This window comes from Panulirus ornatus, chromosome 3 (assembly GCF_036320965.1).
Source record: "Panulirus ornatus isolate Po-2019 chromosome 3, ASM3632096v1, whole genome shotgun sequence".
NCBI lineage: Eukaryota > Metazoa > Arthropoda > Malacostraca > Decapoda > Palinuridae > Panulirus > Panulirus ornatus.
In genome coordinates this window covers 53,727,157-53,751,046 of record NC_092226.1, presented here as the reverse complement: position 1 = coordinate 53,751,046, position 23,890 = coordinate 53,727,157, and the positions used below count along the sequence as shown (strand labels likewise).

The 23,890-nt window shown below is 41.8% G+C and overlaps 1 protein-coding gene across 4 annotated transcripts in view; it reads left to right on the top strand.

Moving 5' to 3' along the window:
- Positions 1–3,500: 3,500 nt before the first annotated feature.
- Positions 3,501–23,890, top strand: part of LOC139762734 (rho-related protein racB-like) — an 82,335-nt gene continuing 61,945 nt past the window's right edge. Inside the window, exons 1-2 of one of the 4 annotated variants that reach the window (XM_071687808.1) lie at positions 3,515–3,700; positions 22,144–22,350. The gene's annotated coding sequence lies outside the window, so the exon portion shown is untranslated. Of the gene's footprint in view, positions 3,701–22,143; positions 22,351–23,890 lie in introns of all 4 variants that reach the window. The other 3 variants (XM_071687797.1, XM_071687817.1, XM_071687787.1) reach the window with 3 other exon arrangements.

The following is a 23,890-nucleotide window of genomic DNA, read 5'->3' as shown; positions in this document are numbered from 1 at the left end:
ATGTTTGAGGAAAGGAACCTGGATGTTTTGGCTCTGAGTGAAACGAAGCTAAAGGGTTAAAGGGGAAGAGTGGTTTGGGAATGTCTTGGGAGTAAAGTCAGGGGTTAGTGAGAGGACAAGAGCAAGGGAAGGAGTAGCACTACTCTTGAATCAGGAGTTGTGGGAGTATGTGATAGAGTGTAAGAAAGTAAATTCTAGATTGATATGGGTAAAACTGAAAGTTGATGGAGAGAGATGGGTGATTATTGGTGCATATGCACCTGGGCATGAGAAGAAAGATCATGAGAGGCAAGTGTTTTGGGAGCAGCTGAATGACAGTGTAAGTGGCTTTGATGCACAAGACCGGGTTATAGTGATGGGTGATTTGAATGCAAAGGTGAGTAATGTGGCAGTTGAGGGAATAATTGGTATACATGGAATGTTCAGTGTTGTAAATGGAAATGGTGAAGAGCTTGTAGATTTATGTGCTGAAAAAGGACTGGTGATTGGGAATACCTGGTTTAAAAAAGCGAGATATACATAAGTATACGTATGTAAGTAAGAGAGATGGCCAGAGAGCGTTATTGGATTACGTGTTAATTGATAGACGCACGAAAGAGAGACTTTTGGATGTTAATGTGCTGAGAGGTGCAACTGGAGGGATGTCTGATCATTATCTTGTGGAAGCGAAGATGAAGAGGTGGGGGTTTTCAGAAAAGAAGAGAGAATGTTGGGGTGAAGAGAGTGGTGAGAGTAAGTGAGCTTGGGAAGGAGACTTGTGTGAGGAAGTACCAGGAGAGACTGAGTACAGAATGGGAAAAGGTGAGAACAAAGGAGGTAAGTGGAGTGGGGGAAGAATGGGATGTATTTAGGTAAGCAGTGATGGCTTGCGCAAAAGATGCTTGTGGCATGAGAAGCGTGGGAGGTGGGTTGATTAGAAAAGGTAGTGAGTGGTGGGATGAAGAAGTAAGATTATTAGTGAAAGAGAAGAGAGAGGCATTTGAACGATTTTTGCAGGGAAAAAATGCAAATGAGTGGGAGAGGTATAAAAGAAAGAAGCAGGAGGTCAAGAGAAAGGTGCAAGAGGTGAAAAAGAGGGCAAATGAGAGTTGGGGTGAGAGAGTATCATTAAATTTTAGGGAGAATAAAAAGATGTTTTGGAAGGAGGTAAATAAAGTGCGTAAGACAAGGGAGCAAATGGGGACTTCAGTGAAGGGGGCTAATGGGGAGGTGATAACAAGTAGTGGTGATGTGAGAAGGAGATGGAGTGAGTATTTTGAAGATTTGTTGAATGTGTTTGATGATAGAGTGGCAGATGTGGGGTGTCTTGGTCGAGGTGGTGTGCAAAGTGAGAGGGTTAGGGAAAATGATTTGGGAAATAGAGAAGAGGTAGTAAAAGCTTTACGGAAGATGAAAGCCGGCAAAGCAGCAGGTTTGGATGGTATTGCGGTGGAATTTATTAAAAAAGGGGGTGACTGTATTGTTGACTGGTTGGTAAGGTTATTTAATGTATGTATGATTCATGGTGAGGTGCCTGAGGATTGGCGGAATGCTTGCATAGTGCCATTGTACAAAGGCAAAGGGGATAAGAGTGAGTGTTCAAATTACAGAGGTATAAGTTTGTTGAGTATTCCTGGTAAATCATATGGGAGGGTATTGATTGAGAGGCTGAAGGCACGTACAGAGCATCAGATTGGGGAAGAGCAGTGTGGTTTCAGAAGTGGTAGAGGATGTGTGGATCAGGTGTTTGCTTTGAAGAATGTATGGGAGAAATACTTAGAAAAACAAATGGATTTGTATGTAGCATTTATGGATCTGGAGAAGGCATATGACAGAGTTGATAGAAATGCTATGTGGAAGGTTTTAAAAATATATGGTGTGGGAGACAAGTTGTTAGAAGAAGTGAAAAGTTTTTATCGAGGATGTAAAGCATGTGTACGTGTAGGAAGAGAGGAAAGTTATTGGTTCTCAGTGAATGTAGGTTTGCGGCAGGGGTGTGTGATGTCTCCATGGTTGTTTAATTTGTTTATGGATGGGGTTGTTAGGGAGGTGAATGCAAGAGTTTTGGAAAGAGGGGTAAGTATGCAGTCTGTTGTGGATGAGAGAGCTTGGGAAGTGAGTCAGTTGTTGTTCGCTGATGATGCAGCGCTGGTGGCTGATTCATGTAAGAAACTGCAGAAGCTGGTGACTGAGTTTGGTAAAGTGTGTGAAAGAAGAAAGTTAAGAGTAAATGTGAATAAGAGCAAGGTTATTAGGTACAGTAGGGTTGAGGGTCAAGTCAACTGGGAGGTAAGTTTGAATGGAGAAAAGCTGGAGGAAGTGAAGTGTTTTAGATATCTGGGAGTGGATCTGGCAGCGGATGGAACCATGGAACCGGAAGTGAATCATAGGGTGGGGGAGGGGGCGAAAATCCTGGGAGCCTTGAAGAATGTGTAGAAGTCGAGAACATTATCTCGGGAAGCAAAAATGGCCATGTTTGAAGGAATAGTGGTTCCAACAATGTTGTATGGTTGCGAGGCGCGGGCTATGGATAGAGTTGTGCGCAGGAGGGTGGATGTGCTGAAAATGAGATGTTTGAGGACAATATGTGGTGTGAGGTGGTGTGATCGAGTAAGTAATGTAAGGGTGAGAGAGATGTGTGGAAATAAAAAGAGTGTGGTTGAGAGAGCAGAAGAGGGTGTTTTGAAATGGTTTGGTCACATGGAGAGAATGAGTGAGGAAAGATTGACCAAGAGGATATATGTGTCAGAGGTGGAGGGAACGAGGAGAAGTGGGAGACCAAATTGGAGGTGGAAAGATGGAGTGAAAAAGATTTTGAGTGATCGGGGCCTGAACATGCAGGAGGGTGAAAGGCGTGCAAGGAATAGAGTGAATTGGAACGATGTGGTATACCGGGGTCGACGTGCTGTCAATGGAGTGAACCAGGGCATGTGAAGCGTCTGGGGTAAACCATGCAAAGTGTGTGGGGCCTGGATGTGGAAAGGGAGCTGTGGTTTCGGTGCATTATTACATGACAGCTAGAGACTGAGTGTGAACGAATGGGGCCTTTGGTGTTTTTCCTAGCGCTGCCTCGCACACATGAGGGGGGAGGGGGTTGTTATTCGATGTGTGGCGAGGTGGCGATGGGAACAAATAAAGGCAGACAGTATGAATTATGTCCATGTGTATATATGTATATGTCTGTGTGTGTATATAAATGTGTACACTGAGATGTATAGGTATGTATATTGTGCGTGTGTGGACATGTATGTATATACATGTATATGTGGGCGGGTTGGGCCATTCTTTCGTCTGTTTCCTTGCGCTACCTCGCTAACGCGGGAGACAGCGACAAAGCAAAATAATAAAAAGAAAATATATATATCAGGACCAAACACATCTTTATCAAAATCGTTCCCCATCATTCTTAACAGTTTTCTTTTTATGCACTGGGAGTAGTGGTGCGTTGCCTTATCTTTAAGGCCATTTGTCATATCTCGCGGCATGAAGTACCGGATATGTGGACATATGAGAACCTTCTCGCTTGTGCCTCAGTGAGCAGCAGGGAGTGGCTGGGGAAGGTAAAGCTTGTGTATTCACTTTCTTCTTCCTCGATCGAAACCAACGCGTCACATTTTTTAAATACAAAAAGATGGGGAAAGATTATTAATACCATTGTCCTCTTGATATCCTACGGCATACCCGAGAAGTTCAAGGATTTATTTCATCATCTCGAACGAAGGTAAGACGAGCATGTCGTGTTTTTATTTCAACGTCTGGTTTCTGATGCATACTCAACATTCTTCATACTTAACATTCTTCATACTGAAAATTCTACATACTTAACATTCTATATACTTAACGTTCTTCATATTTAACATTCTTTATGATTAACATTCTTCATACTTGAAATTCTTCATACTTGACATTCTTTATATTTAACATTCTTCATACTTTACATTCTTTATACTTAACATACTTCATACTTTACGTTCTTCATACTTAACATTCCTTATACTTAACATTCTTCATACTTAACATTCTTCATACTTAACATTCTTCATACTTTACATTCTTTATACTTAACATTCTTCATACTTTACGTTCTTCATACTTAACATTCCTTATACTTAACATTCTTCATACTTAACATTCTTCATACTTAACATTCTACATACTTAACATTCTACATACTTAACATTCTACATACCTAACATTCTAGATAACATTCTTCATAGAACATTGCTCTCGTCTGATACACTAAGTGCAAGAATCAATAAACGGAATTTATATTCCCTGGAGGTAAACAGATATAAACATCGGGAAAGGTTCATCGTCCTGAACATACACTTGAGCTGGTGTAAAGTGACATTAACTTTATGAGGGAGTCATGGCTGTTCCCCATCACTACACTCCACAACTCAGGCTTCATCGCTGCACGATAGCTGGTGGCACTATAATGTTCTTGCCGGAACTACTGTCTAGTTATTGGCACTACTGTGTTGCTTAGGCCATTACTGTTGCAGAAAGAACAACTGTGTTTCTCCTGGTGCTACTGTGTTGTTGCAGAAACTATTGTGTTGCTGCTGGCATTACTGTGTAGCAGCTAGGCCTGTTATGTTGCTGCTGGTACTATTGTCTTGGTCATAGTACTACTGTGTTGTTTCTGACACTACTGTGATCTTTTTGTCATTACTGTGTTGTTTCTGGTACTGTTGTGTTGCTTCTGGTAATACTGTGTTGTTTCTTGTATTACTGTGTTGCTTCTTGTAGTACTGTGTTGTTTCTGGCACTACTGTACTGTTGCTGGCAACATTTTGTTGTTGGTGTCACAAATGTGTTGTATCTAGCACCACTGTGTTGTTGTTGACACAACTTGATGGCACTACTGTGTTGTGGTTGGAACAACTGTGTTATAGCCGGCACTACTGCGTTGTTTCTGGCACAACTGTGTTGTTGCTGACACTACTGTGTTGTTGGTATCTTATCAGTTGAACCTACTACCAGTTACCATTTTCATTTTATCTTGTCTCTGATTTAGGAAATTCTTCCTGTTGATTAGGCTGTGTTAGAATTTTGCTAATAACAATATATCTTTGGGAAAGGATTACAGTAGCTGTTTCTTATTGTTTCTTGTATATATGATCAGATTTTTTATTACACTTCAGACGGCAAGTGAATAAGAAGAATAAGTCAGTGCTTGAGATCATTTTATTTGGAGAGGATAAAAGTGCAGATGATCTTCGTAACAAAAACATTCGACAAACAGAACTGTGTAGTTGCTGACACAACTGTGTAGTTGCTAACACAACTTTGTTGTTGCTGACACAACTGTGTAGTTGCTAACACAACTGTGCTGTTGCTGACACAACTGTGTAGTTGCTAACACAACTGTGTTGTTGCTGACACAACTGTGTAGTTGCTAACACAACTTTGTTGTTGCTGACACAACTGTGTAGTTGCTAACACAACTTTGTTGTTGCTGACACAACTGTGTAGTTGCTGACACAACTGTGTTGTTGCTGGTACGAACGTGTTGTTGCTGGCACATTTGTATTGTTGCCGACACTACTCTGTTGTTGTTGGCACGATTATGTTGTTGCTGCCCCTACTGTGTTGTTGTTGGCAAAACTGTGTTGTTGCTGACACAACTGTGTAGTTGCTGACACCACTGTGTAGTTGCTGACACAATTGTGTTGTTGCTGACACAACTATGTAGATGCTGACACAACTGTGTTGTTGCTGGTACGAACGTATTCTTGCTGGCACATTTGTATTGTTGCCGACACTACTCTGTTGTTGTTGGCACGATTGTGTTGTTACTTCCCCTACTGTGTTGTTGCTGGCACAACTGTGTTGTTGCTGACACAACTGTGTAGTTACTGACACAATTGTGTTGTTGCTGACACAATTTCGTTGTTGCTGACACAACCATATAGTTGCTGACACAACTGTGTTGTTGCTGGTACGAACGTGTTGTTGCTGGCACAATTGTATTGTTGCTGGCACTACTATATTGTTGCCGGAACAACTGTGTTGTTACTGGCACTACTGAGCTGTTTCTGACACAACTGCGTTGTTGCTAGCACTACTGTGTTCTTCCTGGCACAACTGTGTTGTTACTGGCACTACTGTGTTGTTGCCAGCGCTGCTATATTGTTGCTGGCAGAACTGTGTTGTTACTGGCACTATTGTGTTGTTGCTGGCACTACTATATCATTCCTAGCACAATTGTGCTGTTACTGGCACTACAGTGTTGTTGCTGGCAGAACTGTGTTGTTACTGCCACTACTGTGTTGTTGCTAGCACTACTGTGTTGTTGCTAGCACTACTGTGTTGTTGCTGGCACAACTGTGTTGTTACTGGCACTAATATGTTGCTCATGGCACAACTGTGTTGTTGCTAGCACTACTGTGTTATTGCCGGCACAACTGTGTTGTTGCAGCTATACAGTGTTGTTAATGGCACGACTGTGTTGTTCCTGGCACAACTGTGTTCTTACTGGCGCTACTGTGTTGTTCCTGGCACAACGATGTTCCTGCTAGCAATACTGAATTGTTCCAGCACAACTGTGTTGTTGCTAGCACTATTGTGTTCTTGCTGGCACAACTGAGTTGTTACTGGCACTACTGTGCTGTTGCCAGCATTGCTATATTGTTGCTGGCACAACTGTGTTGTTACTGGCACTACTGTGTTGTTGCTGGAACAACTGTGTTATTACTGGAACTATTGTGCAACATTTCAAACTCAGTAAGAATCCCCTAAAGCAGTTAATTCTCATCTATATAAAGAACTGAAGATGTTGTTGAAATATAATATGTATATATATATATATATATATATATATATATATATATATATATATATATATATATATATATATATATATATATATATATATATATATATATATATCTTTTCTTTCGTACTATTCGCCATTTCCCGCGATAGCGAGGTAGCATTAAGAACAGAGGACTGGGCCCATGAGGGAATATCCTCACCTGGCCCCCTTCTCTGTTCCTTCTTTTGGAAAATTGAAAAAAACGAGAGGGGAGGATTTCCAGCCTCCCGCTCCCTCCCCTTTCAGTCGCCTTCTACGACACGCAGGGAATACGTGGGAAGTATTCTTTCTCCCCTATCCCATTTTCCTTTTTTTTCTTTCTTTCTTTTAAACTATTCGCCATTTCCCACGTTAGCGAGGTAGCGTTAAGAACAGAGGACTGGGCCTTTTTTGGAATATCCTCACCTGGCTCCACTCTGTTCCTTCTTTTGGAAAATAAAAAAAAAAACGAGAGGGGAGGATTTCCAGCCCCCCGCTCACTTCCCTTTTAGTCGCCTTCTACGACACGCAGGGAATACGTGGGAAGTATCCTCCATCCCCCTAGCCCCAGGAATAATATATATATATATATATATATATATATATATATATATATATATATATATATATATATATATATAAATATATATATATATATATATATATATATATATATATATATATATATATATATATATATATATATATATATATATATATATATATATATATATATATATATCATATATGGTGTAGGAGGCAAGTTGTTAGAGGCATCGAAAAGTTTTTATCGAGGATGTACGGCATGTGTACGTGTAGGAAGAGAGGAAAGTGATTGGTTCTCAGTGAATGTAGGTTTGCGGCAGGGGTGTGTGATGTCTCCATGGTTGTTTAATTTGTTTATGGATGGGGTTGTTAGGGAGGTGAATGCAAGAGTTTTGGAAAGAGGGGCAAGTATGAAGTCTGTTGGGGGTGAGAGAGCTTGGGAAGTGATTCAGTTGTTGTTCGCTGATGATACAGCGCTGGTGGCTGATTCATGTAAGAACCTGCAGAAGCTGGTGACTGAGTTTGGTAAAGTGTGTGAAAGAAGAAAGTTAAGAGTAAATGTGAATAAGAGCAAGGTTATTAGGTACAGTAGGGTTGAGGGTCAAGTTAATAGGGAGGTAAGTTTGAATGGAGAAAAACTGGAGGAAGTAAAGTGTTTTAGATATCTGGGAGTGGATCTGGCAGCGGATGGAACCATGGAAGCGGAAGTGGATCATAGGGTGGGGGAGGGGGCGAAAATTCTGGGAGCCTTGAAGAATGTGTGGAAGTCGAGAACATTATCTCGGAAAGCAAAAATGGGTATGTTTGAAGGAATAGTGGTTCCAACAATGTTGTATGGTTGCGAGGCGTGGGCTATGGATAGAGTTGTGCGCAGGAGGATGGATGTGCTGGAAATGAGATGTTTGAGGACAATGTGTGGTGTGAGGTGGTTTCATCGAGTAAGTAACGTGAGAGTAAGAGAGATGTGTGGAAATAAAAAGAGCGTGGTTGAGAGAGCAGAAGAGTGTGTTTTGAAATGGTTTGGGCACATGGAGAGAATGAGTGAGGAAAGATTGACCAAGAGGATATATGTGTCGGAGGTGGAGGGAACGAGGAGAAGTGGGAGACCAAATTGGAGGTGGAAAGATGGTGTGAAAAAGATTTTGTGTGATCGGGGCCTGAACATGCAGGAGGGTGAAAGGAGGGCAAGGAATAGAGTGAATTGGATCGATGTGGTATACCGGGGTTGACGTGCTGTCAGTGGATTGAATCAGGGCATGTGAAGCGTCTGGGGTAAACCATGGAAAGCTGTGTAGGTATGTATATTTGCGTGTGTGGACGTATGTATATACATGTGTATGGGGGTGGGTTGGGCCATTTCTTTCGTCTGTTTCCTTGCGCTACCTCGCAAACGCGGGAGACAGAGACAAAGCAAAAAAAAAAAAGAGAAATATATTTATTTTCTATTTTGCTTTCTCGCTATCTCCCGCGTTTGCGAGGTAGCGCAAGGAAACAGACGAAAGAAATGGCCCAATCCACCCCCATACACATATATATACATACACGACCACACACGCAAATATACATACCTATACATCTCAATGTACACATATATATACACACACAGACACATACATATATACCCATGCACACAATTCACACTGTCTGCCTTTATTCATTCCCATCGCCACCTCGCCACACATGGAAAACCATCCCCCTTTCCCCTCATGTGTGCGACGTAGCGCTAGGAAAAGACAACAAAGGCCCCATTCGTTCACACTCAGTCTCTAGCTGTCATGCAATAATGTCCGAAATCTCAGCTCCCTTTCCACATTCAGGCCCCACACAACTTTCCATGGTTTACCCCAGACGATTCACATGCCCTGATTCAATCCACTGACAGCACGTCAACCCCGGTATACCACATCGATCCAATTCACTCTATTCCTTGCCCTCCTTTCACCCTCCTGCATGCTCAGGCAACGATCACTCGAAATCTTTTTCACTCCATCTTTCCACCTCAATTTGGTCTCCCACTTCTCCTCGTTCCCTCCACCTCCGACACATATATCCTCTTGGTCAATTTTTCCTCACTCATTCTCTCCATGTGCCCAAACCATTTCAAAACACCCTCTTCTGCTCTCTCAACCACGCTCTTTTTATTTCCACACATCTCTCTTACCCTTACATTACTTACTCGATCAAACCACCTCACACCACACATTGTCATCAAACATCTCATTTCCAGCACATCCACCCTCCTGCGCACAACTCTATCCATAGCCCACGCCTCGCAACCATACAACATTGTTGGAACCACTATTCCTTCAAACATACCCATTTTTGCTTTCCGAGATAATGTTCTCGACTTCTACACATTCTTCAAGGCTCCCAGGATTTTCGCCCCCTCCCCCACCCTATGACTCACTTCCGCTTCCATGGTTCCATCCGCTGCCAGATCCACTTCCAGATATCTAAAACACTTTACTTCCTCCAGTTTTTCTCCATTCAAACTTACCTCCCAATTGACTTGACCCTTAACCCTACTGTACCTAATAACCTTGCTCTTATTCACATTTACTCTTAACTTTCTTCTTTCACACACTTTACCAAACTAAGTCACCAGCTTCTGCAGTTTCTCACATGAATCAGCCACCAGCGCTATATCATCAGCGAACAACAACTGACTCACTTCCCAAGCTCTCTCATCCACAACAGACTTCATACTTGCCCCTCTTTCCAAAACTCTTGCATTCACCTCCCTAACAACCCCATCCATAAACAAATTAAACAACCATGGAGATATCACACACCCCTGCCGCAAACCTACATTCACTGAGAACCAATCACTTTCCTCTCTTCCTACACGTACATATGCCTTACATCCTCGATAAAAGTTTTTCACTGCTTCTAACAACTTGCCTCCCACACCATATATTCTTAATACCTTCCACAGAGCATCTCTATCAACTCTAGCATATGCCTTCTCCAGATCCATAAATGCTACATACAAATCCATTTGCTTTTCTAAGTATTTCTCACATACATTCTTCAAAGCAAACACCTGATCAACACATCCTCTACCACTTCTGAAACCACACTGCTCTTCCCCAATCTGATGCTCTGTGCATGCCTTCACCCTCTCAATCAATACCCTCCCATATAATTTACCAGGAATACTCAACAAAGTTATACTTCTGTAATTTGAGCACTCACTCTTATCCCCTTTGCCTTTGTGCAATGGCACTATGCACGCATTCCGCCAATCCTCAGGCACCTCACCATGAGTCATACATACATTAAATAACCTTACTACCCAGTCAACAATACAGTCACCCCCTTTTTTAATAGACTCCACTGCAATACCATCCAAACCTGCTGCCTTGCCGGCTTTCATCTTCCGCAAAGCTTTCACTACCTCTTCTCTGTTTACCAAATCATTCTCCCTAACCCTCTCACTCTGCACACCACCTCGACCAAAACACCCTATATCTGCCACTCTATCATCAAACGCATTCAACAAACGTTCAAAATACTCACTCCATCTCCTTCTCACATCACACCTACTTGTTATCACCTCCCCATTAGCGCCCTTCACTGAAGTTCCCATTTGCTCACTTGTCTTACGCACATCATTTACCTTCTTCCAGAACATCTTTTTATTCTCCCTAAAATTTAATGATACTCTCTCACCCCACCTCTCATTTCCCCTCTTTTTCACCTATAAATATATATATATATATATATATATATATATATATATATATATATATATATATATATATATATATATATATATATATATATATATAGGGGACAGGGGAGAAAGAATACTTCCCACGCATTCCTCACGTGTCGTAGAAGGCGACTAAAAGGTACGGGAGCGGGGGGCTGGAAACTCTCCCCTCCATATAATCTAACTTTCTAAAAGGGGAAACAGAAGAAGGAGTCACGCGGGGAGTGCTCATCGTCTTCGAAGGCTCATATTGGGGTTTCTAAATTTCTGTGGATGTAACCAAGATGAGAAAAAAGGAGAGATAGGTAGTATGTTTGAGGAAAGGAACATGGATGTTTTGGCTCTGAGTGAGACGAAGCTCAAAGGTAAAGGGGAAGAGTGGTTTGGGAATGTCTTGGGAGTAAAGTCAGGGGTTAGTGAAAGGACAAGAGCAAAGGAAGGAGTAGCACTACTCCTGAAACAGGAGTGGTGGGAGTATGTGATAGAGTGTACGAAAGTAAACTCTAGATTGATATGGGTAAAACTGAAAGTGGATGGAGATAAATGGGTGATTATTGGTGCATATCCACCGGGGCATGAGAAAAAAGATAATGAGAGGCAAGTGTTTTGGGAGCAGCTAAGTGAGTGTGCTAGTAGTTTTGATGCACGAGACCGGGTTATAGAGATCGGTGATTTGAATGTAAAGGTGAGTAATGTGGCAGTTGAGAGAATAAATGATTTTCATGGGGTGTTCGGTGTTGTAACGGAAATGAAGAGCTTGTAGATTTATGTGCTGAAAAAGGACTGGTGATTGGGAATACCTGGTTTGAAAAGAGATGTACATAAGTAAATAGGAGAGATGGCCAGAGAGCATTATTGGATTACGTGTTAATTGATAGGCGCGCGAAAGAGAGACTTTTGGATGTTAATGTGCTGACAGGTGCAACTGGAGAGATGTCTCATCATAATCTTGTGGAGGCGAAGGTGAAGATTTGTAGAGGTTTTCAGAAAAGAAAATGTTGGGGTGAAAAGAGTGGTGAGAGTAAATGAGCTTGGGAAGGAGACTCGTGAGAGGAAATACCAGGAGAGACTGAGTACAGAATGGAAAAAGGTGAGAGCAAAGGAAGTAAGGGGAGTGGGGGAGGAATGGGATGTATTTAGGGAACCAGTGATGGCTTGCGCAAAAGTTGCTTGTGGCATGAGAAGCGTGGGAGGTGGGCAGATTAGAAAGGGTAGTGAGTGGTGGGATGAAGAAATAAGATTTTTAGTGAAAGAGAAGAGAGAGGCATTGGGACGATTTTTGCAGGGAAATAATGCAAATGAGTGGGAGATGTATAAAAGAAAGTGGCAGGAGGTCAAGAGAAAGGTGCAAGAGGTAAAAAAGAGGGCAAATGAGAGTTGGGGTGAGAGAGTATCATTAAATTCTAGGGAGAATAAAAAGATGTTTTGGAAGGAGGTAAATAAAGTGCGAAAGACGAGTGAACAAATGGGAACTTCAGTGAAGGGGGCTAATGGGGAGGTGATAACAAGTAGTAATGATATGAGAAGGAGATGGAGTGAGTATTTTGAAGGTTTGTTGGATGTGTTTGATGATAGAGTGGCAGATATAGGGTATTTTGGTCGAGGTGGTATGCAAAGTGAGAGGGTTAGGGAAAATAATTTGGTAAATGGAGAAGAGGTAGTAAAAACTTTGCAGAAGATGAAAGCCGGTAAGGCAGCGGGTTTGCATGGTATTGCAGTGGAATTTATTAAATAAAGGGGGTGACTGTATTGTTGAGTTGTTGGGAAGGTTATTTAATGTATGTATGACTCATGGTGAGGTGCCTGACGATTCGGGGAATGCTTCCATAATGCCATTGTACAAAGGCAAAGGGGATAAAAGTGAGTGTTCAAATTACAGAGGTATATGTTTGTTGAGCATCCCTGGGAAATTATATGGGAGGGTATTCATTGAGAGGGTGGAGGCATGTACAGAGCATCAGACTGGGGAAGAGCAGTGTGGTTTCAGAAGTGGTAGAGGATGTGTGGATCAGGTTTTTGCTTTGAAGAATGTATGTGAGAAATACTTAAAAAAGCAAATGGATTTGTATGTAGCATTTATAGATATGGAGAAGGCATATGATAGAGTTGATAGAGATGCTCTGTGGAAGGTATTAAGAATATATGGTGTACGAGTCAAATTGTTAGAGGCAATGAAAAGTTTTTATCGAGGATGTATAGCATGTGTACGAGTAGGAAGAGAGGAAAGTGATTGGTTCTCAGTGAATGTAGGTTTACGTCAGGGGTGTGTTTAATTTGTTTATGGATGGGGTTGTTAGGGAGGCGATTGTAAGAGTTTTGGAAAGAGGGGCAAGTATGCAGTCTGTTGTGGATGAAAGGGCTTCGGAAGTGAGTCAGCTGTTGTTCGCTGATGATACAGAGCTAGTGGCTGATTCATGTGAGAAACTGCAGAAGCTGGTGACTGAGTTTGGTAAAGTGTGTGAAAGAAGAAAGTTAAGAGTAAATGTGAATAAGATCAAGGTTATTAGGTACAGTAGGGTTGAGGGTCAAATAAATTGGGAGGTAAGTTTGAATGGAGAAAAACTGGAGGAGTGAAGCATTTTAGATACCTGGTAGTGGATTTGGCAACGGATGGAACCATGGAAGCGGAAGTGAATCATAGGGTGGGGGAGGGGGCGAAAATTCTGGGAGCGTTGAAAATTGTGTGAAAGTCGAGAACATTATCTCGGAAAGCAAAAATGAGTGTGAAGTCGAGAACATTATCTCGGAAAGCAATAATAGGTATGTTTGAAGGAATAGTCGTTCCAACAATGTTATATGGTTGCGAGTTGTCTGGAGGAGGGTGGATGTGCTGGAAATGAGATGTTTGAGGACAATATTTGGTGTGAGGTGGTTTGATCGAGTAAGTAATAATAGGGTAAGAGAGATGTATGGTGATAAAAAGAGTGTGATTGAGAGAGCAGAAGAGGGTGTTTTGAAATGGTTTGGTCGCATGGCGAGAATGAGTGAGGAAAGATTGACTAAGAGGATATATATATATATATGTATATATATATATATATATATATATATATATATATATATATATATATATATATATATATATATATATATATATATATATATATATATATATATATATATATATATATATATATATATATATATATTATTTATTTATTTATTTATTATACTTTGTCGCTGTCTCCCGCGTTTGCGAGGTAGCGCAAGGAAACAGACGAAAGAAATGGCCCAACCCCCCCATACACATGTATATACATACGTCCACACACGCAAATATACATACCTACACAGCTTTCCATGGCTTACCCCAGACGCTTCACATGCCTTGATTCAATCCACTGACAGCACGTCAACCCCGGTATACCACATCGCTCCAATTCACTCTATTCCTTGCCCTCCTTTCACCCTCCTGCATGTTCAGGCCCCGATCACACAAAATCTTTTTCACTCCATCTTTCCACCTCCAATTTGGTCTCCCTCTTCTCCTTGTTCCCTCCACCTCCGACACATATATCCTCTTGGTCAATCTTTCCTCACTCATCCTCTCCATGTGCCCAAACCACTTCAAAACACCCTCTTCTGCTCTCTCAACCACGCTCTTTTTATTTCCACACATTTCTCTTACCCTTACGTTACTCACTCGATCAAACCACCTCACACCACACATTGTCCTCAAACATCTCATTTCCAGCACATCCATCCTCCTGCGCACAACTCTATCCATAGCCCACGCCTCGCAACCATACAACATTGTTGGAACCACTATTCCTTCAAACATACCCATTTTTGCTTTCCGAGATAATGTTCTCGACTTCCACACATTCTTCAAGGCCCCCAGAATTTTCGCCCCCTCCCCCACCCTATGATCCACTTCCGCTTCCATGGTTCCATCCGCTGCCAGATCCACTTCCAGATATCTAAAACACTTCACTTCCTCCAGTTTTTCTCCATTCAAACTCACCTCCCAATTGACTTGACCCTCAACCCTACTGTACCTAATAACCTTGCTCTTATTCACATATACTCTTAACTTTCTTCTTCCACACACTTTACCAAACTCAGTCACCAGCTTCTGCAGTTTCTCACATGAATCAGCCACCAGCGCTGTATCATCAGCGAACAACAACTGACTCACTTCCCAAGCTCTCTCATCCACAACAGACTTCATACTTGCCCCTCTTTCCAAAACTCTTGCATTTACCTCCCTAACAACCCCATCCATAAACAAATTAAACAACCATGGAGACATCACACACCCCTGCCGCAAACCTACATTCACTTAGAACCAATCACTTTCCTCTCTTCCTACACGTACACATGCCTTACATCCTCGATAAAAACTTTTCACTGCTTCTAACAACTTTCCTCCCACACCATATATTCTTAATACCTTCCACAGAGCATCTCTATCAACTCTATCATATGCCTTCTCCAGATCCATAAATGCTACATACAAATCCATTTGCTTTTCTAAGTATTTCTCACATACATTCTTCAAAGCAAACACCTGATCCACACATCCTCTACCACTGCTCTTCCCCAATCTGATGCTCTGTACATGCCTTCACCCTCTCAATAAATACCCTCCCATATAATTTACCAGGAATACTCAACAAACTTATACCTCTGTAATTTGAGCACTCACTCTTATCCCCTTTGCCTTTGTACAATGGCACTATGCACGCATTCCGCCAATCCTCAGGCACCTCACCATGAGTCATACATACATTAAATAACCTTACCAACCAGTCAACAATACAGTCACCCCCTTTTTTAATAAATTCCACTGCAATACCATCCAAACCTGCTGCCTTGCCGGCTTTCATCTTCCGCAAAGCTTTCACTACCTCTTCTCTGTTTACCAAATCATTTTCCCTAACCCTCTCACTTTGCACACCACCTCGACCAAAACACCCTATATCTGCCACTCTATCATCAAACACATTCAACAAACCTTCAAAATACTCACTCCATCTCCTTCTCACATCACCACTACTTGTTATCACCTCCCCATTTGCGCCCTTCACTGAAGTTCCCATTTGCTCCCTTGTCTTACGCACTTCATTTACCTCCTTCCAGAACATCTTTTTATTCTCCCTAAAATTTAATGATACTCTCTCACCCCAACTCTCATTTGCCCTTGTTTTCACCTTTTGTACCTTTCTCTTGACCTCCTGTCTCTTTCTTTTATACATCTCCCACTCAATTGCATTTTTCCCTGCAAAAATCGTCCAAATGCCTCTCTCTTCTCTTTCACTAATAATCTTACTTCTTCATCCCACCACTCACTACCCTTTCTAATCAACCCACCTCCCACTCTTCTCATGCCACAAGCATCTTTTGCGCAATCCATCACTGATTCCCTAGATACATCCCATTCCTCCCCCACTCCCCTTACTTCCATTGTTCTCACCTTTTTCCATTCTGTACTCAGTCTCTCCTGGTACTTCCTCACACAAGTCTCCTTCCCAAGCTCACTTACTCTCACCACCCTCTTCACCCCAACATTCACTCTTCTTTTCTGAAAACCCATACAAATCTTCACCTTAGCCTCCACAAGATAATGATCAGACATCCCTCCAGTTGCACCTCTCAGCACATTAACATCCAAAAGTCTCTCTATCGCGCGCCTGTCAATTAACACGTAATCCAATAACGCTCTCTGGCCATTTCTCCTACTTACATAAGTATACTTTTGTATATCTCGCTTTTTAAACCAGGTATTCCCAATCATCAGTCCTTTTTCAGCACATAAATCTACAAGCTCTTCACCATTTCCATTTACAACACTGAACACCCCATGTATATATATATATATATATATTATATATTTTGCTTTGTCGCTGTCTCCCGCGTTTGCGAGGTTGCGCAAGGAAACAGACGAAGGAAATGGCACAACCCACCCCCATACACAATGTACACACACACACGCCCACAAACGCAAATATACATACCTATACATCTCAATGTACACATATATATACACACACAGACACATACATATATATCCATGCACACAATTCACACTGTCTGCCCCGATTCATTCCCATCGCCACCTCCCCACACATGGAATACCATCCCCCTCCCCCCTCATGTGTGCGAGGTAGCACTAGGAAAAGAAAACAAAGGCCCCATTCGTTCACACTCAGTCTCCAGCTGTCACGCAATAATGCCCGAAACCACAGCTCCCTTTCCACATCCAGGCCCCACACAACTTTCCATGGTTTACCCCAGATGCTTCACATGCCCTGATTCAATCCACTGACAGCACGTCAACCCCGGTATACCACATCGATCCAATTCACTCTATTCCTTGCCCGCCTTTCACCCTCCTGCATGTTCAGGCCCCGATCACACAAAATTTTCACTCCATCTTTCCACCTCCAATTTGGTCTCCCACTTCTCCTCGTTCCCTCCACCTCCGACACATATATCCTCTTGGTCAATCTTTCCTCACTCATTCTCTCCATGTGACCAAACCATTTCAAAACACCCTCTTCTGCTCTCTCAACCACGCTCTTTTTATTTCCACACATCTCTCTTACCCTTACATTACTCACTCGATCAAACCACCTCACACCACACATTGTCCTCAAACATCTCATTTCCAGCACATCCACCCTCCTGTGCACAACTCTATCCATAGCCCATGTCTCGCAATCATACAACATTGTTGGAACCACTATTCCTTCAAACATACCCATTTTTGCTTTCTGAGATAATGTTCTCGACTTCCACACATTCTTCAAGGCTCCCAGGATTTTCGCCCCCTCCCCCACCCTATGATTCACTTCCGCTTCCATGGTTCCATCCGCTGCCAGATCCACTCCCAGATATCTAAAACACTTTACTTCCTCCAGTTTTTCTCCATTCAAACTTACCTCCCAATTAACTTGACCCTCAACCCTACTGTACCTAATAACCTTGCTCTTATTCACATTTACTCTTAACTTTCTTCTTTCACACACTTTACCAAACTCAGTCACCAGCTTCTGCAGTTTCTCACATGAATCAGCCACCAGCACTGTATCATCAGCGAACAACAACTGACTCACTTCCCAAGCTCTCTCATCCACAACAGACTTCATACTTGCCCCTCTTTCCAAAACTCTTGCATTCACCTCCCTAACAACCCCATCCATAAACAAATTAAAACAACCATGGAGACATCACACATCCCTGCCGCAAACCTACATTCACTGAGAACCAATCACTTTCCTCTCTTCCTACACGTACACATGCCTTACATCCTCGATAAAAACTTTTCACTGCTTCTGACAACTTGCCTCCCACACCATATATTCTTAATACCTTCCACAGAGCATCTCTATCAACTCTATCATATGCCTTCTCCAGATCCATAAATGCTACATACAAATCCATTTGCTTTTCTAAGTATTTCTCACATACATTCTTCAAAGCAAACACCTGATCCACACATCCTCTACCACTTCTGAAACCACACTGCTCTTCCCCAATCTGATGTTCTGTACATGCCTTCACCCTCTCAATCCATACCCTCCCATATAATTTACCAGGAATACTCAACAAACTTATACCTCTGTAATTTGAGCACTCACTCTTATTCCCTTTGCCTTTGTACAATGGCACTATACACGCATTCTGCCAATCCTCAGGCACCTCACCATGAGTCATACATACATTAAATAACCTTACCAACCAGTCAACAATACAGTCACCCCCTTTTTTAATAAATTCCACTGCAATACCATCCAAACCTGCTGCCTTGCCGGCTTTCATCTTCCGCAAAGCTTTTACTACCTCTTCTCTGTTTACCAAATCATTTTCCCTAACCCTCTCACTTTGCACACCACCTCGACCAAAACACCCTATATCTGCCACTCTATCATCAAACACATTCAACAAACCTTCAAAATACTTACTCCATCTCCTTCTCACATCACCACTACTTGTTATCACCTCCCCATTTGCGCCCTTCACTGAAGTTCCCATTTGCTCCATTGTCTTACGCACTTTATTTACCTCCTTCCAGAACATCTTTTTATTCTCCCTAAAATTTAATGATACTCTCTCACCCCAACTCTCATTTGCCCTCTTTTTCACCTCTTGCACCTTTCTCTTGACCTCCTGTCTCTTTCTTTTATACATCTCCCACTCAATTGCATTTTTTCCCTGCAAAAATCGTCCAAATGCCTCTCTCTTCTCTTTCACTAATAATCTTACTTCCTCATCCCACCACTCACTACCCTTTCTAATCAACCCGCCTCCCACTCTTCTCATGCCACAAGCATCTTTTGCGCAATCCATCACTGATTCCCTAAATACATCCCATTCCTCCCCCACTCCCCTTACTTCCATTGTTCTCACCTTTTTCCATTCTGTACTCAGTCTCTCCTGGTACTTCCTCACACAAGTCTCCTTCCCAAGCTCACTTACTCTCACCACCCTCTTCACTCCAACATTCACTCTTCTTTTCTGAAAATATATATATATATATATATATATATATATATATATATATATATATATATATATATATATATATATATATATATATATATATATATATATATATATATTATTTTTTTTTTATTTTTTACTTACGGTAAAGTGCATATATTTTGAGATGCTGTTGGTCTCCTTCACAAGAGATTAAACGGTGTGATTCTCAGTCTACCCTTCAGGGCCTCTCCTCCCCTAAGCCTACATGCCTCCCTTTCGGTGTGTTAATACCAGAACTCTTTCAGGAATATTTTTTTCGGGTATTTCATTTATGACTATAGTTATTATACAAACGAAAGGCCTAATTGAAATTTCGCTTAAAATTTATGAGGAAATATTTCCACTCAATTTACCAGAGCACAGTCAGTGAGGAAATGTGAACACCATTGACACCAGTGCTGCCAAAATGTCGTTCACCTCTTGATAACTGGAGCCACAATCTGCTATGTATCGGTTACTGTATGTTAACATACATACGATTTAGCTCACACGACTAACCTAATGTAACGAAGGAAAAAAAAACATTTCATCTGAGCACAAGAGAATCAAGACATCCAAGACCAACGAAGGTCGTCCGAATGGCAATATATCCCACACTGGTGGAGGCTGGGAATTATCATGAAACCGAGCCTTCACACCGTTAGGTTATCTCACACACCGCACTCACCGTAGACACTTTCTGTCTGAGATAACGATGTGGCAATCATCTTCACCATCAGTACATAAAATGAACACCGTAACAGCCCCGACAGTTTGCGAAATTCATAATTGTAAACATAAATATATCTCTGATGATAATAATTATAATTATAATAATAATTATCATTATTATTATTATCATTATTATTATTATTATTATTATTATTATTATTATTATTATCTATTTATTTATTATACTTTGTCGCTGTCTCCCGCGTTTGCGAGGTAGCGCAAGGAAACAGACGAAAGAAATGGCCCAACCCCCCCCCCCATACACATGTATATACATACGTCCACACACGCAAATATACATACCTACACAGCTTTCCATGGTTTACCCCAGACGCTTCACATGCCCTGCTTCAATCCACTGACAGCACGTCAACCCCGGTATACCACATCGCTCCGATTCACTCTATTCCTTGCCCTCCTTTCACCCTCCTGCATGTTCAGGCCCCGATCACACAAAATCTTTTTCACTCCATCTTTCCACCTCCAATTTGGTCTCCCTCTTCTCCTTGTTCCCTCCACCTCCGACACATATATCCTCTTGGTCAATCTTTCCTCACTCATCCTCTCCATGTGCCCAAACCACTTCAAAACACCCTCTTCTGCTCTCTCAACCACGCTCTTTTTATTTCCACACATCTCTCTTACCCTTACGTTACTCACTCGTTCAAACCACCTCACACCACACATTGTCCTCAAACATCTCATTTCCAGCACATCCATCCTCCTGCGCACAACTCTATCCATAGCCCACGCCTCGCAACCATACAACATTGTTGGAACCACTATTCCTTCAAACATACCCATTTTTGCTTTCCGAGATAATGTTCTCGACTTCCACACATTCTTCAAGGCCCCCAGGATTTTCGCCCCCTCCCCCACCCTATGATCCACTTCCGCTTCCATGGTTCCATCCGCTGCCAGATCCACTCCCAGATATCTAAAACACTTCACTTCCTCCAGTTTTTCTCCATTCAAACTCACCTCCCAATTGACTTGACCCTCAACCCTACTGTACCTAATAACCTTGCTCTTATTCACATTTACTCTTAACTTTCTTCTTCCACACACTTTTCCAAACTCAGTCACCAGCTTCTGCAGTTTCTCACATGAATCAGCCACCAGCGCTGTATCATCAGCGAACAACAACTGACTCACTTCCCAAGCTCTCTCATCCCCAACAGACTTCATACTTGCCCCTCTCTCCAAAACTCTTGCATTTACCTCCCTAACAACCCCATCCATAAACAAATTAAACAACCATGGAGACATCACACACCCCTGCCGCAAACCTACATTCACTGAGAACCAATCACTTTCCTCTCTTCCTACACGTACACATGCCTTACATCCTCGATAAAAACTTTTCACTGCTTCTAACAACTTTCCTCCCACACCATATATTATTATTATTATTATTATTATTATTATTATTATTATTATTATTATCATTATTATTATTATTATTATAGTAACAGCAATAACAATAATAATGATAATAATAACAGATTTATCATAAGAATGATAAAGATTACATCAAAATTTAAAATCGTTATAATATTTAAAGGTGAGACAAAAAAAAAAATGACCTCAAGCCTCACACAGAAAACGCGTAAATATATGAGAACCAAACATTTCTAAGGGAAACCCTAGCAAACGCTCGGTAATTTTTACAGTTTACGCCCCATAGAAGTTACGCAACATGAATATAAATAAAAAAAATCTAGCTAAATATTTATTTGGGAGCTAAGAAATACATATCAAAGTGCTTCAAAAATAGATCTATCTACTGTAATCAACAAAATTTCTCAACTATAAAAACACCTAAATACATAAATTCATAACCAAATTCTTATTGTAATTTTTGTTGTTTAATATGTTACAATATAAAATCTGATTACTTTCACAGTTTACCTACCTCAGTTGGGTGCAGACGCGTACCAGCTACTGACCTGTACGGAGCTGTAGCTGTTCTTTCAGATCTTGATTGTAGCTGTTTCTCCCTGCACTTCAGTGGCGCACCAGCTACCGACGTGTACAGAGCTGCTGTCGTCTTTCAGGGATAGGCTGTAGCTATTCCCCCCTGCGTTGTCGCTACCCTAGCTTTGTTTTGAAGGTAATCTTTCTAAAGCTATTGTTCATCAATATCTTTATAAGGTTGTTTTGTGCAAAATTGACATTCCACATTTCTGCATAGAACAATTGTCTGATCTCTTTTTTTTTGGGGGGGGGGAGGTAGCTGGTTTTTTTTTTCCACTGTCTGGGGTGGTTTGCTACCCCAGACTTTGGGGTTAGGCCCCTAGGATGGACCCAGGTAAGCCATCCACTGCCCCCCTAGGGGGTAGTGAGGACGGACCTTCGATCAAAAGTAAAATTGCTGATTATGTTTTGGCTCATGCGACCGGAGCAACGACCCTCGCCTCCCTCAATCCCTTCCTAATCAGGAAGGTCGTTGATGGATGGTCTGGGCATGTTGAAACGGTAAGGAAACTGGCTAGTCGTGACGTGTTGGTTAAAGTAAAATCAACGAATCAGGTTGGCGGAACTGCTAAAGTTGACCAAATTCCATACTCATGATGTCGTGGTCTCTATACCCGTTTCCATGAATTCATGCAGGGGAGTCATCTACTGCACTGATGTCATGGATATGTCAGAGGACGACATTGTGAGGGAACTGGCAAACGAGGACGTTATCGCTGCCACGTTCATCACTAAATTTATCAATGGCGAACGACGTAGAACTCCCCTGATAAACCTAACATTCGGAAAATCTCGTTTACCGGATAATATCTCGATTGGTTAAGTGCGTTGTCAAGTTCGTCCATATATCCCGAATCCCCTACGTTGCTTTGAATGCCAGAAATTTCGTCACCCTTCAAAGTCTTGCACTCTTTCTGCAAGGTGCGAGAAGTGTGCTGAGGAGGGTCATACTGCGGAAGAGTGTACGAATAACAGGATATTATATTTATTATATTCAACCACCGTCTCCCACGTTAGCGAGGTAGCGCAAAGAAACAGACGAAGAATGGCCCAACCCACCCACATACACATTAATACACATAATCACCCACACACGCACATATACATACATATACATTTCAATATATACATGCACATACATACACAGAAATATACATATATACGAATGTACATATACATACTTGCTGCCTTCATCCTTTCACGTCGCCACCCGGCCACACACGATATACCATCCCTCCCACCCCACCTTCTCCCAGCAAGGCAGCGCCAGGAACAGACAAAAAAGGCCACACTCTTTCAAACTCAGTCTCTAGCTATCATATGCAATGCACCAAAACCACAGCTCCCTTTCGACATCCAGGCCCCACAGACCTTTCCATGGTTTACCCTACACGCTTCACATGTCCAGGTTCAATCCACTGACAGCACGTCGACCCCGGTATACCACAACGTTTCAATTCACCCTATTCCTTGCACGCCTTTCACCCTCTTCTATATTCAGGCCCCGATCGCTCAGAATCTTTTTCACTTCATCCTACCACCTCCAATTTGGTCTCCAGCTTCTCTTTCTCCCCTCCACCTCTAACATATAAATCCTTTTTGTCAATCTTTCCTCACTCATTCTCTCCATGTGTCTAAACCATTTCAACACACTCTCTTCTGCTCGCTCAACCACA